The 22,536-nt window shown below is 48.2% G+C and overlaps 1 long non-coding RNA gene across 1 annotated transcript in view; it reads right to left on the minus strand.

Moving 5' to 3' along the window:
• LOC143795191 (uncharacterized) overlaps positions 1-22,099 on the minus strand; it is an 87,330-nt gene extending 65,231 nt beyond the window's left edge. Inside the window, exon 1 of the long non-coding RNA XR_013220435.1 lies at positions 21,850-22,099. This is a non-coding gene — a long non-coding RNA (uncharacterized LOC143795191). The remainder of the gene's footprint in view (positions 1-21,849) is intronic.
• Between the last annotated feature and the right edge of the window lie 437 nt (positions 22,100-22,536).

The raw sequence follows: 22,536 nt of genomic DNA on the forward strand, positions 1-22,536 counted from the left end.
GCGCTCACGTAAGCGCCGATCGATCTGTATGGCCAAGGACATTGATTCATTCAGACCAGCAGGCGTGGGGAACCCCACCATAACATCCTTAAGGGCTTCAGAAAGACCCTTTCTGAAAATTGCTGCCAGGGCACACTCATTCCACTGAGTAAGCACAGACCACTTTCTGAACTTCTGGCAATATACCTCCGCTTCATCCTGACCCTGACACAAAGCCAGCAAAATTTTCTCTGCCTGATCCACAGAATTCGGTTCATCATAAAGCAATCCCAGCGCCAGAAAAAACGCATCTACATTACACAATGCAGGATCTCCTGGCGTCAGGGCGAATGCCCAGTCTTGAGGGTCGCCACGCAACAAAGAAATAATGATTCTTACTTGCTGAATAGGGTCACCAGAAGAGCGGGGTTTCAGAGCAAGAAACAGTTTACAATTGTTTTTGAAATTCAGAAATTTAGATCTATCCCCAGAAAACAAATCAAGAATTGGAATTCTAGGCTCCAACATAGGATTCTGAACTACATAATCTTGAATGTTTTGTACCTTTGCAGCGAGTTGATCTACACTAGAGGACAGACCTTGAATGTCCATATCCACACCTGAGTTCTGAACCACCCAGAGTTTAAGGGGAAAAGAAAGGCAAAACACACTGCAGAGGAAAAAAAAAATGGTCTCAGAACTTCTCTTTTCCCTCTATTGAGATGCATTAACACTTTGTGGGCCAGCTGTACTGCTATGGACCTGGTGGTTAGGTGCACCAGGAATGACCTGATAGTTAAACACGGAATCGGGACGAGCTCTGGGGAAATGGGAACTCTGCTGACCGCAAACCCTACTCCTATCAACACAACTAGAAATAGCCGTGGAGCGTGCCTGACTCTGCCTAGATGCCTCTTCACAGCTTAAGAGCTAACTACCCCTAAAGAAAGAAAACAAAGCCTCACTTGCCTCAGAGAAATTTCCCCAAAGGTAAAAGCAGCCCCCCACAAGTATTGACTGTGAGTTAAGAGGAAATCACAAACACAGGATGAAATCGGCTTTAGCAAAGGGAGGCCAGTCTAACTAAACAGATTGAGGATAGAAAAGGGATCTTTGCGGTCAACACAAAAAACTACAAAACCACGCAGAGTGTGCAAAAAATACCCACGCACCGACTCACGGTGCGGTGGTGCCACTCTGCACCCCCAGAGCTTCCAGCTAGCCAGGCAGTTTCATGATAGCAAGCTGGACTAGAACTTAGCAAGAAAAACCATATGTAACAAATGAACAAGCAGGAACTTAGCTTCGCTGGAGTAGACAGGTCCTCAGAAAGATCCAGGAGAGATCTGAACCATTACTAGAACATTGACAGCTGGCATGGAGTAACGATCTGAGTGGAGTTAAATAGAGAATCCAGCCTAGCCCTAAATGAGGGCAGGTGGGGAAGGAATCTCAGAACCAGCAGCTCCACTCACAGCCACCAGAGGGAGTCCACGGACAGAACTCACCAAAGTACCATTCATGACCACAGGAGGGAGTTCGAGAACGGAATTCACAACAGCATGCGCACTTCCTCTCTCTGGTCTGCAGACGCTCCATTCCTCCACTCTATGATTCTGGAGGATCTTGACCCAGTAGTTCTGCTGCACTCGGTCTATTTAAGGTAACTCCTTCCTCTGCTCCATGCCTAATTGTCATTTGTCCTCATTTGACCCAGGTCCCTCTGTACCTTGCTCTGTCCTGTGCGTCTGTCATACCTTTCTTTGTCCTGTGCGTCTGCCATACCTTGCTTTGTCCTGTGCGTCTGTAATACCCAGCCTGTCCTGTCTTCCCACCATACCCCGCCTGTCCTGTGTTTACGCCATACCCCGCCTGTCCTGTGTTTCCGCCATACCCTGCCTGTCCTGTGTTTCCGCCATACCCTGCCTGTCCTGTGTTTCTGCCATACCCTGCCTGTCCTGTGTTTCCGCCATATCCGGTCTGTCCTCGGCATCCGCCATATCCTGCCTATTCTTAATCTCAGTTGTTGCCAGTCAGTCCTGTGTCTCCATTATAGCCAGTTCTGCATCTTTTCCGCTCCTACTTCCTGTCCCCGGGTATCAGCTTCTGCAGCAAAAGTCTCCCTTGGGCCTGCCCCTAACACTCCCTGTATTGGGGGTGGTCCACCAGGCCAGCTCACTCTTGGGAGGTTCGTTGTTGTGGTTCTGCGGGTTCACTTTAGGTATTCCAAAAGATATGACAGAAGGTTTATTTTTCATCTGAATTCTTCAAGATATGCACACACACAGCAGGTAAAAAAGACTTTTCAGAAACAGGACTGCATACACTTGAGCTTCTAAGATGGCTGTTAGACAGTGAATGAGGAAGGAAGGGATGGGTTAGTTAAATCAGAGACAGACATGGAAAGAGGAAGGACAACCTTATAAAAAGGGCAAACCTTATTGCATAGCAACAAAACAGCACAATAAAACAACACAATGATAATGCAAAACTGTCTGTATGATTCCTAAATCATGGGACATGGCAATCCATGTGACATGTGGATTTTCTATGTATGACCTATTTTTTTTTTTTACTCACTTATAGATTTAAATGGATGGCTCGGAAAAAAGTAGTGCATGCTGCGATTTTTTTCTTCTCGTGGACACTCGGACCGAGAAAAAAATAATCTGAACAGCATTACTGAATGACATCGGTCAATGTGCTGTCCGATGAAAAATCTGACATCACACGGTCGATTTATGCACTCATCTGCATGAGCCCTAAAGATGAGATTTGGGGAAAAACAACAGGGCGGTGACAGAAATATAAATTTCAGCAGACTATGATCTCTGATTGACAGAGAGAGTATATTGTTCACATTGCTTACTCCATATATAGGAGCAACGTGGGCCACAATACAAAATATGTAACAGGCCTTCCCACCTACCACGTGCCATTTATAATTATGGTTTATAAATGACCCCTCAGGCACCAAAGCAGGTTATACTGCCACTACTTCACCCCAATAGTTTTGCCCACAGCTGCTTGAGAAATACTTTATTGCCATCACTATAGATTCCATGTGAAATAAACAAATCCACAAATTTGTCTCATTCATCCAGTTTTATATTGCACCTGGGTTACTTTGTATTCTTTAATGTATTCTTTCTTGGAAGAAAGCTGATTGATGCATAATCTTCATTTTATATCACTGCACTTAGCTGCTATTTTTATCTACATCAGAACATATTATGCAGTTTCTTTCTAGGTGCACATTATTATTTCTAATATGGCTTATTCTGTGTAAATTACATGTAAAATAATGGTCCATGACTAGAGATGAGCGAACCTTTCAAGGTTCAGTTCGGCGAACATTCCGATGGTCGCCGAACATATTGGGGCCCCATTGAATTCAATGGGAGGATAAACCAAAGGCCTAGACAACATCTTAAGGGGAGCCAAAAAGCTTCACAAACAGCTTAATTTAGGGGCAGACACCAGGAAAAGTGGCATCAATTGACCCAGAGTACAAATAGTATAGTTGTGCAGCACGGATGCATGGGACAGGGTTTAGACTAGCATTTTTAGCTGAAACATTGATCAGTAACAGGTGGATGAGTGACAGGTGTAGGTCTGGTGCTCTGAGAGCCCTGCCAAATTCAGGCAACACACATGAAGGAGACTCAACTAGGAGTCCAAACATTTTACAAAATTAAGGGCAGACAACAGGAAAAGTGGCATCAGTTGACCCACATTAGAATATTTTATAACGGCACAGCAGCACTCAGCCATGGACCGGTGTAAGCCTGTTAAACTGGGAGAATACCTATAGAGAAAATAAGTACCATCAATATATAAATATCACGGCAGCGAAACGTGCGTTGGAGTGGTGTGTGCATTGGACAGTGGAGCTTCAGACTGGTTGGTATTATGGATTGACATCTGCATTTATTATATCAGCGATCCTTAGGTCTTTTGATCACTTGATCATTGAATTGTATACTAGCTATTAGGTACTGTATGGACATAAGTTTTTCATTTTATGTTTCATGATTTAATATTTTTGGTATTCGCCATATATTTGCTATTATGTATTGCACTAAAAAATAGACTTATTGATTATTTTTTTGTGTTGGTTATACCTCACTTTTCAACACACATTTATAATGAAATTTTGTTTTCACAAGGTAATCATCACTTATCTAATTTTTATACACGTGGTGATGTCCTACAAGATTTAGCTATATATATGTTGCTGGTATATAGATTTTTTTATATTTTATTTTATTTTTTTACCATACAGTCTGTTGTTACTTGTCCCTTGCTAAACATTTTATAAATACTAAATGTTGATTTTTATTTGTCATTTATTTTAATTAATTGTAATAAATTCTTTTTGTATCACCAATTGTTTCCTGTATGTGTACATTATTATGATAACACTTTTTTAATCTCTGTGTAATCATGATTTTATAATTATCAATAAAAGGGAATCTATTATCTATTCTGTTTTTTTGAATACTTTGTTTGGGTAATATGTTGTACTGGGAACCCTGATACCTCATGCAACACCTCAAACAACTTTTCTGCTCAGCCACACTCAGGTGGCACAAATATCAGCTTCGTAGACCACAACTGTTAGAAGCATTTAAGGATAGGAGTGCAGCGCCCCAGAGTCCTGGTCGTTGCAGTACTGTCGCTCCGCCACTAAGGGGGGTGATGGTACATCTGATGGCACTTAAGGAGTTCACCTGACCAGGTATCACAGACACCAATACACTTCATAGTCTGGCCTCCAGGGGGAGCTAAGGGTGCTCACTCCTCACAATCTGGTAAAACTGGGGGTTGGATAGAAAGTTAGAGAGAAGCTGACTGGGTTGGAACCAGGCAACATCCTGTGGCAGAGGGTGTTGCAGGGGAAGATTCAGGGGGGTCCCTGTCAGGGGTGGGATCCTGCAGTAAAGAATAATAATAACGGTCCTAGGAGCCCTGGAAATGAGACCAAAACAAGGATTTTAGTGTTGAACCACAATGCGTTTCAACGGTTAAACCGTCTTCATCAGGTGGAAGTTTATTCATGGAGAGCAGGAAGGGGTATTTAAACACATAGCAACCAATAAAATTCAAAGTCAGCAGGTCACATGATAATAACAAGTCACATGATACTGACTTTGAATTTTATTGGTTGCTATTTGTTTAAATACCCCTTCCTGCTCTATTTTACTGCATTTTGTATCCTCCTAGAAGGTTAACGCCTGGAGCTGCGGTGGACCCTTTGCTTTTAATTTTAACTGTGACCCTCACAGCGCTCCCCAGTGACCGCTTTCTTTTCCCTTGAATTTCAGGGGTGGGATCCTGACAGAGGCCTAGCAAAAAGGACAGAACGTTAAGGAACCGCGCCTGCACTACATCGCGGCGGTATCTCAAGAAAGGACAAGAAGCGAGGTTTATTGTGGAGAGTGAGAAACTAGATCAAAGCAAAAAGGAGATAACACCAGTAGGAGTCGTGCCGTAAGATCGAGGCAACATCCTACTGAGGCGCGTAGCCGGTGGCCGGAATGCCGAGGAAGTATTGGGCTCCAAGCATTACTTCAAACCAACGGCAGGACAGTTAATTATAGGTTGGCTGTCTCACCCAAATCACCTAAGCAGACATAGGGGGCAACTGTGGGAGAGGGGCGTCACTAGGGTCCCAGAAGAACTCCAGGCCTACCTGTCATACGGGTGCATCCTATCTATATCATCTAGGGGACGGAGAAGAACATCAGAACAGACATAAGTTGTGGGAAAGAACATCAGAAACAGACACAACGGTTGTGAGGACTATCCCGTGGTGCTCAGCAGGGAAGTACTACAACACACAGGCGCTAGAAGGTAGGCACAGATTTCCACCTGCAAAGGGAACTCTGGAGGTGCCATCGGACCGGCCGGTCTCAGACAGCCCTGTTAACCGTACTCTGGATTGAGGATCTTGAAGCCTTCAGTAAAGAGACTGCAACCCTGTGTCCTCGTTATTCACCGCGACCTGCACCACCACCTACACCTTTCACTGGACGCCCCTTAGCAGGGTCACGGACCGGGTCTAGCCACCGTGACAATCCCAGAACTGAGACAGAGAAGCCCGGTACCGAGTACCCCGCGGCCCTGCGTCTGAGGCGCTCCACAACTTGGCGTCACGAACAGGATCTACTTAAGCCTGAAGAATCAGGTCATGTGTGCCTTGGAACTGTGATTTATTGTGCTTGGACTGTGAGTTATTGCAAAGACTGTGTATTGCCACTTGCCGCCTGTCATGAATCCCCAATGGCTAGGGATAGCACAGGATTAGCAAAGTATAATAAATATCGGACGAGCTCTAGGGTGATGGAACCTGGGCTGACCGCTGCCCTACGCCTGACAAACGCAACTAGAGATAGCCAGGGAGCGTGCCTACGTTGGTTCTAGACGCCACGCACCAGCCTAAGAGCTAACTAGTACTGCAGAGAAAACAAAGACCTCACTTGCCTCCAGAGGAATTAACCCCAAAGATATAGTTGCCCCCCACATGTATTGACGGTGAAATGAGAGGAAGGCACACACATAGAGATGATGTATATAGCTTTAGCAAATAGAGGCCCGCTGAAAACTAGAAAGCAGAATGACACAAAAGGGGACTGAGCGGTCAGCAAAAAACCCTAATCAAAAAAACCATCCTGAGATTACAAGAACCCATGTGCCAACTCATGGCACATGGGGAGAACCTCAGTCCACTAGAGCAACCAGCTAACAAAGAGACATTCTAAGCAAGCTGGACAAAAAAAAACCAAACAACTGAAAATCAGCACTTAGCTTATCCTGAAAGATCTGGGAGCAGGTAGGCAGGAACCAAACAGAGCACATCTGAACACATTGATAGCCGGCAAGGGAAATGACAGAAAGGCCAGGTAAAATAGGAAACACCCAGCCTCTGATGGACAGATGGAAACCAAAGGCCGCAACCCACCAAAGTCACCCAGTACCAGCAGTAACCACCAGAGGGAGCCCGCAAACAGAATCCACAACAGTACCCCCCCCTTGAGGAGGGGTCACCGAACCCTTTTTGTGCGTTTAGAGCATGCTGATATAACATGAGCTGAATCACCACAATAAAAACACAAACCATTTTTCCGCCTATAATTTTGCCGTTCACTTCTGGACTGAATTCTATCACATTGCATAGTCTCAGGTGCCTGTTCAGAAGACACCGCCAACTGGTGCACGGGTTTGCGCTCCCGTAAACGCCGATCAATCTGAATGGCCATAGCCATAGACTCATTCAGACCTGTAGGCGCAGGGAACCCCACCATAATATCCTTAATGGCCTCAGAAAGACCATTTCTGAAGTTTGCAGCCAGGGCGCACTCATTCCACTGAGTAAGCACCGACCATTTCCGAAATTTCTGACAATATATTTCCGCTTCATCATGCCCTTGAGAGAGGGCTAATAAAGCCTTTTCAGCCTGAATCTCTAGGTTAGGTTCCTCATAGAGCAATCCCAATGCCAGAAAAAACGCATCCACACTGAGCAATGCAGGATCCCCTGGTGCCAATGCAAATGCCCAATTCTGAGGGTCGCCCCGTAGGAACGATATAACAATCTTGACCTGTTGAGCAGGGTCTCCAGAGGAGCGAGATTTCAAAGAGAGAAACAATTTACAATTGTTCCTGAAATTCAGGAAGGTAGATCTATCTCCAGAAAAAAAACTCTGGAATAGGAATTCTAGGTTCAGACATGGGAGTGTGAACAACGAAATCCTGTATGTTTTGAACCTTTGCCGCGAGATTACTCAGGCTGGAAGCCAAACTCTGGACATCCATGATAAACAGCTAAGATCAGAGCCATTCAAGGGTTAAGAGGAGGTAAGAAGCAGCTAGACAGCAATTAAGGGCTAGGCAGCAAAACTCTGAAGGAAAAAAAAAAAAAAAAAAATTTCCCTTGAACACTTCTTTTTCTCCTGCTTCAGCCCAAACAATTAACACTTTGTGGGCCGGCTATACTGTCATGAATCCCCAATGGCTAGGGATAGCACAGGATTAGCAAAGTATAATAAATATCGGACGAGCTCTAGGGTGATGGAACCTGGGCTGACCGCTGCCCTACGCCTGACAAACGCAACTAGAGATAGCCAGGGAGCGTGCCTACGTTGGTTCTAGACGCCACGCACCAGCCTAAGAGCTAACTAGTACTGCAGAGAAAACAAAGACCTCACTTGCCTCCAGAGGAATTAACCCCAAAGATATAGTTGCCCCCCACATGTATTGACGGTGAAATGAGAGGAAGGCACACACATAGAGATGATGTATATAGCTTTAGCAAATAGAGGCCCGCTGAAAACTAGAAAGCAGAATGACACAAAAGGGGACTGAGCGGTCAGCAAAAAACCCTAATCAAAAAAACCATCCTGAGATTACAAGAACCCATGTGCCAACTCATGGCACATGGGGAGAACCTCAGTCCACTAGAGCAACCAGCTAACAAAGAGACATTCTAAGCAAGCTGGACAAAAAAAAACAAACAACTGAAAATCAGCACTTAGCTTATCCTGAAAGATCTGGGAGCAGGTAGGCAGGAACCAAACAGAGCACATCTGAACACATTGATAGCCGGCAAGGGAAATGACAGAAAGGCCAGGTAAAATAGGAAACACCCAGCCTCTGATGGACAGATGGAAACCAAAGGCCGCAACCCACCAAAGTCACCCAGTACCAGCAGTAACCACCAGAGGGAGCCCGCAAACAGAATCCACAACAGCCGCCAAAACCGCCGCCATTGCAGCACCACGGGGGGCGCAGAGGAAGAAGAAGGGCATGCCATGGGAGGAGACTACCAAAGCGGCGCCAAAAGTGGTGACCTCCCCCTTCCGACTACTGCTGCGAGATGATGACCTGCCCAGAAGCAGAGAAGAACCGCCCCCTGATCTGCAACGGCGGGAACGAGGGGAAGAAGAAGCTACGCCCTCAGAAAATGGAGGGGCAGCGTGCATGTGCCACCGAAGATCCCGGAGCAGGGATGGCGACCAGCGAGTCCCAGAGCGACGGCGAAGTGATCCCGCCCTGTCCTCGACTACCGGAGATGGATCCGAACCCACCGCAGCTGGAGGCCCCGGACCTCTTGGAGCCCTGGGCTGCGGAGCCGAGCCAACCTATCCCGAATATGGAGCCAGCCGATGCGAAGCAATGGAGGTCAGAGCTGTGTCAGGAGACCGCCCTGGAAGAACCGCTTTCCGGGCTGCAGCCGATTCCAGTGTCCTTGTCAACGGAACAGATCGACATCGGTGGAATCACATCAGACGCAGGTATGGAAAGCGTCCCTGCTCCCCCACCGATCCTGCTCTCCCGACCGACCCCGCACCCGTGACCGCTCCCCAGCCCGACAATAACCGAGTTTTCACCGCCGAGCTAGTAATACTAACCCCAGGCACCATGGAGAAGCTGGTGCCTCCGTTACCAACAACGATGGGGAAACCGCTAGACGTGAGCTCAGAGGGGGTGACCTTTCAGTGGGATACCCCACGGATCGGGCCGGATGGGGCCAGGCAGGAGGGCCTCAGCATTGCTGCGCTCACCTGGGAACAGTATAAGCAATGCTTAATTCGACAATGGCAAAACCAAAAAGAGACAGAACCAAATGACCCACCGAAAGTACAAAGACCAAGGACTGAACACAATAAGAGGAACTCGGTAAGGCAGTGGACTGTACTAGCCTTTCACCCGAAGTGGGGTTGGGGCTCCATACAAGAACCGGGACTGCCGACTGAAATCTTCTTTACCAGCTACAATGTGAAAACCCCGTCCCGCAATAGATGTGACAACCAGCTACCATGTAAAGGGGACCAGGTGACCTACACTCGCCACTGGAGTGCGCAGGGGTGGTGCTCTCGAGACGTCCAACGATGCGAGCCGGCCGTAGCGCCACCTGCTGTCCCGACTACGACTAACCAAGATTTGACCAATGCCACTACTGTCGCCACGGTGTGTATCATCGCCGCTACTGAACTTGCAACCACAGCCGACATCCGAATCCAGACACCGGGTGATCTGACCGTGTCTGGGAGACCAACCAATCATACTGATTCTGCATCCGCTGAGGACAGAGGACCGCAGCCTTCCCGGCCGGCGAGTGTCCGTCACCAATTGATGCAGTGTAACCTTCTGTGAGGATAAACCTCGGAACCACGAGTATGTAAATAGTTAACTGTTCGTCTTTTGTGTCTTCTGCTGCTAGTATCCGACCAGGGTTGTTCTTAAAGGGATCCCTTTGTTTACCCGGGATCCCTATTGCTTTTTATTTTTGCTTTTGGTTTTCCTTTTTACTCCTTTATACCCCCTATTTTGAAAAGACTGCCGAATCATGGACGGTGAATGGTGCACAAACTGTGATGTAAATAGTTCGCACCCTATTAAGGGTGCCCCCTACTGGTTTTACAAGAAAAAGAACTCTTTGCGAAGAAACTGTTCCTGGAAACAGTGCCGGAGTTCCTGCCCTACACGGACTTGCAACTTGAGCAGTTGCACTACCTCAAAGAGACTTGGTTCCCTCTTAAAGGGAATGTTCACCATTTGCACTTAATGTACAATGTTGCTTTAAAAGAGAGTGAACAGTAATAATGTTTTACATAGTAAGTTATATGTAGCCAGTTAGTTAGTTATAGAAAATGTTTGATAATGTTGCTAGAAGATTGAGGACAGGAAGTGAACCCGTAGGGGTTAGTGGGTGAGTCCTCCTAGGAGCCATAGAGAGATGGCTCAGTGATCCTGTACTACGAAAAGAGGCAGTAGGCCTGGGCAGATAGACAGGCGGTCCTGCATTAGACCAATCAGAGAGTAAGAAGAAAATATTGCACTTAGAAGAGAAAAATGAAGAAAAGTTAATTTATATTTTAGGAGTTTATTAGTAAGCCTTTAGTGGATCCAGCTTATACGTCCTTAAAGGAGAAGTTAAATTATTGTTGAGAATTTGCACTTAAGTAGAATACCCGGCTGGGTAAGCAAAGTTATTTATAGACTGTTATTTAAAATATTTAACCATGTTTCAGTTTGTAACGTTCAAGTGCCCTCACCTCACATAAAGGGAAGCTCTGTTCAAATGTACTTGTTTCATGCATTTCAAAATTTGTATGTCTTTTTGCTGACATGTATTGTTATTTTCTTCCCAGTCCAGGAGTACTGGATTTAACCGGGGGGGGGGGGGGAGTGCAGCGCCCCAGAGTCCTGGTCGTTGCAGTACTGTCGCTCCGCCACTAAGGGGGGTGATGGTATGTCTGATGGCACTTAAGGAGTTCACCTGACCAGGTATCACAGACACCAATACACTTCATAGTCTGGCCTCCAGGGGGAGCTAAGGGTGCTATGTATTAGGCCACTCCTCACAATCTGGTAAAACTGGGGGTTGGATAGAAAGTTAGAGAGAAGCTGACTGGGTTGGAACCAGGCAACATCCTGTGGCAGAGGGTGTTGCAGGGGAAGATTCAGGGGGGTCCCTGTCAGGGGTGGGATCTTGACAGAGGCCTAGCGAAAAGGACAGAACGTTAAGGAACCTCGCCTGCACTACATCGCGGCGGTATCTCAAGAAAGGACAAGAAGCGAGGTTTATTGTGGAGAGTGAGAAACAAGATCAAAGCAAAAAGGAGATAACACCAGTAGGAGTCGTGCAGTAAGATCGAGGCAACATCCTACTGAGGCGCGTAGCCGGTGGCCGGAACGCCGAGGAAGTATTGGGCTCCAAGCATTACTTCAAACCAACGGCAGGACAGTTAATTATAGGTTGGCTGTCTCACCTAAATCACCTAAGCAGACATAGGGGGCAACTGTGGGAGAGGGGCGTCACTAGGGTCCCGGAAGAACTCCAGGCCTACCCGTCATACGGGTGCGTCCTATCCATATCATCTGGGGGACGGAGAAGAACATCAGAACAGACATAAGTTGTGGGAAAGAACATCAGAAACAGACACAATGGTTGTGAGGACTATCCCGTGGTGCTCAGCAGGGAAGTACTACAACACACAGGCGCTAGAAGGTAGGCACAGATTTCCACCTGCAAAGGGAACTCTGGAGGTGCCATTGGACCGGCCGGTCTCAGACAGCCCTGTTAACCGTACTCTGGATTGAGGATCTTGAAGCCTTCAGTAAAGAGGTAAAGAGACTGCAACCCTGTGTCCTCGTTATTCACCGCGACCTGCATTACCACCTACACCATTCACTGGACGCCCCTTAGCAGGGTCACGGACCGGGTCTAGCCACCGTGACAATCCCAGAACTGAGACAGAGAAGCCCGGTACCTAGTACCCCGCGGCCCTGCGTCTGGGGGCGCTCCACAGTAACACAGGTAGTTGACTGAAAGTAAGTGCAGGCCTGGTGGTCTGGGAGTCCTACAATTGCTACAGGCAACACACATGAAGGAGATCCAACTTGGAGTCTAAACATTTCAAAAAATTATTGACAAACATCAGTAGAGTGGCATCAATTTTCCCAGAGTAGAAATTAGTATAAAGGGCCTCTCAGACCCCTTCCACTTTAGGTAACCCATCCACGAGATAGAGACCCAACTTGGAGTCTCAACATTTCAAAAATTTTTTGGCACATACTGTAACAGGCTGGGTGGTGGAACCACTTTGTCGAAGCCCAAGGAAGACCTGGAGGAGTGTGACTAGGAGCCTCACCCAATCTGACCACCAGGGCCAGTTTTAGACAAATTGGGGCCCTAGGCAAAATTTAAAGTGGGGCCCCCATGTCAATATAAAACACGTACATGATACACTGATATCGGTGTCACCAGTGTTTTCAATCAGTGTGCCATCCATGTGCCATCCATGTTAAACACGGATGGCACATGGACGGCACATGGACAGCACGTTTACACGGACTCATAGACTTCTCATCTGTGCTGCTGGTAAAACACAGACATGAGTGCAGCACCGTAGGTCAAATAGGGCACATGTGGCATCCGTGAAAAACATGATAGGTCGTGTGAAGGGGCCGTATAGTCACGTCTTTTTCTACATCCTACCTCACTAACAGCAGAATAAAAGGCGATTAAAAAAAACTCCTACATGTCCCCCACCCTACTTTGCTAAATCCCCTCTGGCTCTGTGGCCGATGGTTCGGGGTCTCTGATGGTTATTATTCACTTTGCAGCTATAATATAAGGTGAAGCCACAAGACTCCTTCAGCCCAGTGCTGAGACTGGCAGAGACCCCCAAAGCCACAAGACCCCTGCAGCCCAGTGCTAAGACTGGCGGAGCCCCCGGAGCCACATGACCTCTGCAGCCCAGTGATAAGACTAGTGGAGACCACCGGAGCATCAGTGCTGGAGCCACTGGGGATTTATAATTTCATGCTAATTATTTTACATTCTCAGAAAGCCCTTGTAGACACTGTTCACATGCACGGATTGATCTACAGTGTTGGCAGGAAATTTTCTGGCCGCTGTCTGTGTCTGGCAGAACGCACTGGGAGCAGTAAAGAAAGTGTGGACGGGCCCTAATATAAGACATCAGACATACCGTATTTTTTGGATTATAAGACGCACTTTTTTCCCCAAAAATTTGGGAGGAAAATGGGGGTGCGTCTTATAATGCAGATATACCTTACCAGCCGCGGAGCAGGGTCCAGGGTCTATGCAGGCCGCAGGCTGGGATAAAGGGGTGATTGCATGTGCGGTGTGCCGCTGTGGGTGTACGGTGCTGCGGGGGCTCTGTTGACATTTTGTGAAAGGCCAGAGCGCCCGCAGTTGGATGGTTTCCTATGGGTGGACTCCGGGAAAATGGCTGCCCGGGGCGGCGCATGAGCAGATGGAGATCTCGGCACCAAGATCTTGGGAGATGCCCCCGGCAGCCATTTTCCCGGATTCCATCGCATAAGAAACCATGCCATGCAACTGGAACGGCACGGTGGCTCAGTGGTTAGCAGTGCAGCCTTGCAGTGCTGGGGTCCTGGGTTCAAATTCCATCAAGGACAACATCTGCAAGGATTTTGTATGTTCTCCCCTTGTTTGGATGGGTTTTCTCCGAGTTCTCCGGTTTCCTCCTACATTCCAAAGACATACTGATAGGGAATTTAGATTGTGAGCCCCTTTGGGGACAGTGCCACTAATGTCTGTAAAGCCCTGTGCAATTAATAGCGCTATATAAATAAGTAAAAATAAATAAACTGCGGGGGTTTTGGCCTTTCACAAAATGTCGGCAGAGCCCCCGCAGCACTGAACACCCGTAGCCGCACATCCGAACACCCTCACATGCCAGCCTGCGGCCTGCAGCAACGCTCCAGCAGCCACCACCCCTGGTAAGCAATAAGACGCATGGATTACAAGAAGGACCACCATTTTATTAAAAAAAGGTTTTTTCCTATTTTTCTCCTCAAAATTTGGGGTGCATCTTATAATCTGGAGCATGTTATAATCCGCAAAATACGGTAAACTACTGATTTCTATTATAGCGACACTACAATTGAAGCACCGCCTTGTGAGATGCAGGGCCTAGTATCTCGGAGGATGGTTCAGTCACGGTGACTCCGATGGCTCTAACAATCAGTGGCAATTATAAAGGGGAGACGACGGATATATGAGACTATGAGTTATGTTGATGCCCGCAAGGGATGAGGCCACGGACGAAAGAAGAATACACCGGGGTCCCATGCAAACTTGAAAGATGAACTTTACTGAAGACTTGTAACAATTCTTAGGCCATGTTCACACGTTGCGGTTTTTACCGCAGAACCGCAGCGATTTTGCCGCTGCGGGTCCGCTGCAATTTCCATTGCGTTTACATTTACATGTAAACCTATGGAAACCGCAAACCGCTGTGCACATGCTGCAGAAAAAAAAGCGCAGAAACGCAGCGGTTTATATTCCGCAGCATGTCACTTCTTTCTGCAGAACTGCAGCGGTTCTGCACCCATAGACCTCCATTGTGAGGGTCAAACCCGCAGTAAAACCCGCAGATGAAAAAATATCTGCGGGTTTTCTGCGGTTTTGGGTGTAGAAACCGCTGCAGCAGGAAGTGCAGGGAAGCGGGCGGAAGTGCGTGGGCGGAAGTGCGTGGGCGGAGTGTGACCGTCAGCATGGAGGCATGTATGTGTGCGTGTGTGTATGTAGGTTAAGTCTGTGTGTGTGCGTCTGTCTGTGTGTGTGTGTGTGTGTGTGTGTCCCCATGCGACGATAGTGCCACCCAATTGTGCTAAGTTGCCGTATGGGATTACTACTCCCATCCGATATTAGGATGGGAGAGTTGTCCCTGTGTTTCCGGCGACTTAGCACAATTGTCAGTAAAACACAAACACATACAATACACGTAACATACATGACAGACATTACATACAACATATAACATAGAGTATGTACTCACCATACAGCACACTGGTACGCGAAGCCCTCGGTCCCCTAGCGAAAAAATCCAAAAAAAATAAACCAAATCCATACTCCCTGTCCGCAGAATCCAATACCGAGTGTCCCACGCCGATCGCTTGCTCTCCGGCGATACACTACCAGGAGCGAAGCTCCTAGCAGTGTATCACGTCCTTTACCGGAGTTCAGCGGCTCTGGCGTCTCTATTTACGGCAGTACATGGAGCGCCCCCACACCGCCGCAGGGCCAAGGGGTACCCGGAGCCGGGCCTCTAGGTCTCAGTCCTGGGGTTGTCACGGTGGCTAGACCCGGTCCGTGGCCCTGTCTGTCAGTGGGGGACGTCCGGTGCAATAAGTCGTGTTGTAACGGTGCAGTTGTGGGGTGCAGGTCGCGGTAAATAACGAGGACACCAGGTTGCAGTCTCTTTACCTCTTTACTGGAGATCTCTGAGTCCTCAGTCCAGAATACGGTTCACCAGGCTGCGCAAGTCCGGCCGGTCCAATGGCACCTCCAGAGTTCACTTCACAGGTGGAAATCGGTGCCTTCCTTCTTAGCGCTATGTGTTGTAGTCCTTCCCTGCTGTGCTTACGGAAAGTACCCCACAACCGTTGTGTCTGTTTCTTAAGTTCCCTCACAACTCGATTAAATGATGTTCTTCTAATCTTCCGTCCCTTCCTGATGTTACAGTTGGAACGGCACCCGTTTGTCGGATAGGCCTGGAGTTCTTCCGGGACCCTAGAGACGCCCCTCTCCCGCAATTGCCTCCCAAGACTTCATAGGTGATATGTGTTAGACAGCCCGCCTTAAACTGACTGTCCTGCCGCTATTTAGAGTATTGCTTGAAGCTGAATGTTATAATACTCCCTCGGCGTTCCGGCCACCGGTAATGCGCCTCAGTAGGGTGTTGCTCCGGTCTTACAGCACGACCCCTACTGGAATTCTCCTATTGCTTGATCTCGTTTCTCACTCAGCACAATCTATCTCGCTTCTAGTCCTTTCTTGGGTCCCGCCGCTTCCCGGAGCTGGCGCGGACCCGTTACGTTCTTTCCAATGCCAAGCCTCTGTCAGGATCCCACCCCTGACAGAGACCCTACTGTCTCTTCCTCCACGACACCCTCTGCCACTAGGTGTTGCTTCGTCCAATCCAGTCAGCTTTCTGATCTAACTTCCTGCCTGACCCCCGGTTTACCCACTATGGTGGGGAGTGGCCTAATGAATAGCACCCTTAGCTCCCCCCGGAGGCCCTGCTGTGAAATGTATTGGTGTCTGTGATACCTGATCAGATGAACTCCTTCAGTGCCATCGGACGCACCGTAGCTCCCCATAGTGGCGGAGCCACAGTACTGCAACGACCAGGACTCTGGGGCGCTGCACTCCCCCCTGGTTAAACACAGTACTCCGGGACTGGGAAGAAAACAACAATACAAGTTAGCAAAAAGACATACAATTTTGTTGAGTGCAATAACAATAAGTATACTTGAACAGGCTTCCCTTTATGGGAGGTAAGGACACTTGAACGTTACAAACATGGCAAAAATATCATAGCAACATGCTATAATTAACTTCTGTTACCCAACCGGGTATTCTATTAAGTACAAAAATTGTTGAACAATAATTTAACTTTGCCTTTAAGGACATACACTCTGTATCCACCAAAGACCTTCCTATAATCACATTATAAGGCAATTTAACTTTTACATTCTCCTACTTTGAATCTGCAGGACCGCCTGTCCTATCGGCACCAGACCCACTGCCTCTCCTTTCTGTTACAGGACCGCCCCGTTCAGCCAGGGCCTACTGCCTTTTCAACTACTATACACAGTATAGAACATAACTTTTCTTTCAGTTTGAGAACACCGAGCCGGCTCTACTTGGCTCCCATAAGGACTCACCCACTAACCCTTACAGGTTCACTTTCTGTCCTTAGTAACACATTACTAACTTTCGATGGGGAACGCAGGGTTTACCTTCTATCCCCCCCCCCCTTTTCTTATCAACATTATCAACTATCTTCTTTTCACAACATTAAACTTTCTCATTTCTTCCTTCTACTTTTTCTTTCAGAGAACATTATCAATATTTCTTCACATTTAACCAGTTAAACACATATAACTTTTCTCATATAAACATTATCATTATTTCCTTCGGTCAAGACATTATTGCTACTCATCTTAAGCAATATTACTATCGAAGCATAACAAATGAACATCCCCTTTAAGAGAAGACCAAGTCTCTGTGAGGTAGCACATCTTCTCAAGCTACCAGTCCATACTTATCAAAGGTTCCAGTACGGTATCTTCGCAAAGAGTCCTTGTTTAAGTAAAACCAGTAGGGAGCACCTTTAATAAAGGTGCAAACTATATACAAAAGAGTTCGGATCATGCACTGTTCATGATTTCTCAGTTTTTAAAACTTGTGCAAAACTTTTGGTAACAAAAACAAAACAAACAAAACAATAGGGATCCCAGGTCCGTAGAAGGATCCCCTTAAGAGTTTACCCTGAACGGGTGTTAGCAGTCATAAAGGCAATAAAATAGTAACTATTTACAAATAAAAGAAGTACAGTAAAATCTTACTGTGGTGAAGCGGAAGGTGATCTCCTATCCGGTCTCACCAGGGCAACAGCTCGCACTGGTGAGCCAGGACGCGGTTCTGGTCCCAGCAACGCTAAGATCCCTCGCCGGGAGGCCCTTCTTGCTGGCAGGCGCACACGTCCCTCCGGGGCACGGCGAGGCCGGGCTTCTCGAGGTTCCGCGGGGCCGGGCTCTGCTGCTTTCCCCACGGGAGCATCCTCTTCCGGTTTTCCGGCAGCAGCCTGGAGGGCAATGCATCGCTGCACGCCTCGCGCCATCCAGCCAGCCTCTCCCGTAGCCCTCCTCCATCGGGTGTAAGTCACCGCATCACCGGGTTCCAGATCGCGGGGAAATCTTCCGCTGCAGGGCTCCACCTCTTCCCGATCCACGTGGATCTGTAGCGGCTTCCCGATTTCCTGGATAACCCCGCGTCCGTATTGGGGGTTAAAAGAAATCATGACCCCCCAGTGGGATGAGGGAACCTCTGCAGTGGGGGTCAGGTCCACCTGCACGGCCGGCCGAGGTCGGGTTCGCCATGCAGCCATCAAGCGCCGCAGATGTTCGGCCTCTGGCGTGATCTTTAGGCCCGATGCCTGCGGCATACCTTCAGCCGCGGCCAGGTTGGGAGAAGCAGGGGGCACTGGAACCAGGCAGATCTCTGTGGGCTGGCCCAGCCTAGCAATCACGCGGGCATCGGCCTCCAGGCGGGTAGCAATTTGCCGGGCCTCTGCCGCGGCCATGCTTTCTTCCGACGGCGGCCGGGGAGGTCGGCCCATCGTTGGTCCTGCTAGGGTCAGTCCCCTCAGCGACGGCGTACCCGGAGCTACATTGGACTGTCCGACCTCTCTCCGCACCCGATCCTTCTCATGCGGGGCTTCTGGCGTGGCCATCTTGGTCTCTTCTCCCGCGGTCTCTTCCGTGGGCGGCCCCGTCCCCATGGTCTCCACCCTCCGACCAGAATCAGGAGGCGGACCTCAGCTGTTGACGGACACGTCCTCAGGACACAGAAATATTTGGACTGGGCGGCCATTGTTGTTCGCGCTCTCCAGATTGTCTACGCCCACCTCACGCCCCTCTTCTCTTCCTGCGCTCCCCTCAGTGCTGTAATGGCGGCGGATTTTGGTGGCAAATGACACGGCACACAGTCTTTGTAATAAAGTACAGTCAAAGCACGGTAAATCACAGTTCCAAGGCACACATGACCCGATTCTTCAGGCTTAAGTAGATCCTGTTCGTGACGCCAAGTTTGGAGCGCCCCCACACCGCCGCAGGGCCAAGGGGTACCTGGAGCCGGGCCTCTAGGTCTCAGTCCTGGGGTTGTCACGGTGGCTAGACTCGGTCCGTAGCCCTGTCTGTCAGTGGGGGACGTCCGGTGCAATAAGTGATAACGGTGCAGTTGTGGGGTGCAGGTCGCGGTAAATAACGAGGACACCAGGTTGCAGTCTCTTTACCTCTTTACTGGAGATCTCTGAGTCCTCAGTCCAGAATACGGTTCACCAGGCTGCGCAAGTCCGGCCGGTCCAATGGCACCTCCAGAGTTCACTTCACAGGTGGAAATCGGTGCCTTCCTTCTTAGCGCTATGTGTTGTAGTCCTTCCCTGCTGTGCTTACGGAAAGTACCCCACAACCGTTGTGTCTGTTTCTTAAGTTCCCTCACAACTCGATTAAATGATGTTCTTCTAATCTTCCGTCCCTTCCTGATGTTACAGTTGGAACGGCACCCGTTTGTCGGATAGGCCTGGAGTTCTTCCGGGACCCTAGAGACGCCCCTCTCCCGCAATTGCCTCCCAAGACTTCATAGGTGATATGTGTTAGACAGCCCGCCTTAAACTGACTGTCCTGCCGCTGTTTAGAGTATTGCTTGAAGCTGAATGTTATAATACTCCCTCGGCGTTCCGGCCACCGGTAATGCGCCTCAGTAGGGTGTTGCTCCGGTCTTACAGCACGACCCCTACTGGAATTCTCCTATTGCTTGATCTCGTTTCTCACTCAGCACAATCTATCTCGCTTCTAGTCCTTTCTTGGGTCCCGCCGCTTCCCGGAGCTGGCGCGGACCCGTTACGTTCTTTCCAATGCCAAGCCTCTGTCAGGATCCCACCCCTGACAGAGACCCTACTGTCTCTTCCTCCACGACACCCTCTGCCACTAGGTGTTGCTTCGTCCAATCCAGTCAGCTTTCTGATCTAACTTCCTGCCTGACCCCCGGTTTACCCACTATGGTGGGGAGTGGCCTAATGAATAGCACCCTTAGCTCCCCCCGGAGGCCCTGCTGTGAAATGTATTGGTGTCTGTGATACCTGATCAGATGAACTCCTTCAGTGCCATCGGACGCACCGTAGCTCCCCATAGTGGCGGAGCCACAGTACTGCAACGACCAGGACTCTGGGGCGCTGCATACAGCTGCGTGTGAACTTTCCCACGCAGCACTGCCGTAAAGCGAGAGTACCGTGGTCAATGAACGCCGGTAAACGCTCGCGCATGCGAAGTTACACACCAACAGGAGCCGGAGCTCATGTCAGTGTGTTGCTGCAGCCGTGGAGAGCAGACACATCTCTGGATGTGTCTGCTCTCCATGGCAGATCATCGTGGGACCCTCGTTGGATTTCTGCGGACAGGGCCAGGGAGTATGAATTTGGTTTGTTTTTTTATTTCTTTTGCAGGTCGAGGGTCTTCAGATAGATTGAGCGTATAATAAAGGAATTGTCAAAAAGTGGGTGTCTTTATTTCATTAAAATATTTTTTTCTAGTGTCTGTGTTTTTTTTAACCCTTTAATAGGATTAATAATGGATAGGCGTCTTATTGATGCCTCTCCATTATTAATCTGGCTTAATGTCACCTTACAATAGCAAGGTGACATTAACCCCTTATTACCCCATATCCCACCGCTACATGGGAGTGGGAAGAGAGGGGCTAAGTGCCGGAATTGGCGCATCTTTTAGATGCGCCTTTTCTGGGGCGGCTGCGGGCTTCTATTTGTAGCCGGGGGGGGGGGGGGGGGCAAATATCCATGGCCCCTTTCCTAGGCTATGAATATAAGCCCACAGCTGTCTGCATAGCCTTTCTGGCCTAAAAATATAGGGGGACCCCAACACTTTTTTTGGGGGGCTCTCCCTATATTTGAGAGCCAGAAAGGCTACGCAGACAGCTGTGGGCCTGGGAACAGCCATGGGTATTTTAACCCCTTCCCAGGCCAAAAATATTGGCCTACAGCTGTCTGCCTAGCCTTTCTGGCCTAAAAATATAGGGGGACCCTACGCAATTTTTTTTTCGGGCCCCCCTGTAGTTTAGAGCCATAAAGGCTACGCAGACATCTGTGGGCTAATATTCCTAGGCTGGGAACAGCCATGGGTATTTTAACCCCTTCCCAGGCCACAAATATTGGCCCACAGCTGTCTGCTTAACTTTTCTGGCCTAAAGATACAGGGGGACCCTATGTCATTTTTTTTTTTGGGTCCCCCTATATATTTATTTAACCTTTTAATAGGATTAATAATGGATAGGTGTCTTATTGACGCCTCTCCATTATTAACCGGGCTTAATGTCACCTTACAATAGCAAGGTGGCATTAACCCCTCATTACCCCATATCCCACCGCTACAGGGGAGTGGGAAGAGAGGTGTTAAGTGCCGGAATTGGCGCATCTCATTTTGATGTTTTCACAGGGTTGGACAAGGAAATGACATCATGTGTTTTGTTTTCCCACTGCAGTTCAAGCTTTATTTGTGTCAAAAACACAGACAATCTGCAGGGAAAAACGCATCAAAAACCGCACTAAAAAACGCATAAAAAAACACACCAAAAACGCACCAAAACGCACCAAAAACCGCACCTGCGTTTTCTGCCAAGATATGCAGTTTTTAGTGCAGAAAAATCCGCAGGAAAATCTGCAACGTGTGCACATAGCCTTATATTTATTCAATATAAGAGTCATGGGTAGCTGATAAAATTTTTCTTACACATTGCGATGGTCAAAGCCTTTTCTCGGTCCCGGCTTTGGGAGGATGGTGGTAACTTTCCATTTGACTAACTGTGCTGCGTGAAGGGGGAGGATCAGCCGACCTTAATCAGATCGGAGTATCCAGGGAATCTGCTGCGCAGTTCTGCAGTTCCTTTTCTTGTCTCAGCCCTCTGTTGCTGTAAAAACAGGGCACTCCGAATAGGGTGCTATTTGTACTCCCCGCTTATCTCAATCCAGGAGCCCCAATTTTCTACCTCCTCTCCTCACCAAAACTGCCCGTAACAAACTTTTTCGTCCCCCACGCACCACCTCCAACTGCCACTTATTTTCAAATCAGAAAAACAAGTTGCAATGCCAAACTAAGGCAGAAGAGGGCAGCATAGTACTACAAGTTGTAATACCAAAACAAGGCAGGAGAGGACAGCATAGAATTAAATATAATTTACCTCCTCCAAAGGCAAGACGGGGAGCCAGTGTCACAAGTGCAATCATGTAAGGAATAGAGAACACACTTACCATTTGACATATAACATACATTAGTAATGGTTTTTCTGGCCACTACACAATTACAGAACTATATACTGTATGCAGCACAGATATACACTATACATGTACACACATTATATATACATTATAAATATAAAAACACACGCTATATAACGTATATACACAGAAACATTCAGTT

The sequence above is a fragment of the Ranitomeya variabilis genome, chromosome 1 (assembly GCF_051348905.1).
Source record: "Ranitomeya variabilis isolate aRanVar5 chromosome 1, aRanVar5.hap1, whole genome shotgun sequence".
In the NCBI taxonomy this organism is placed as follows: domain Eukaryota; kingdom Metazoa; phylum Chordata; class Amphibia; order Anura; family Dendrobatidae; genus Ranitomeya; species Ranitomeya variabilis.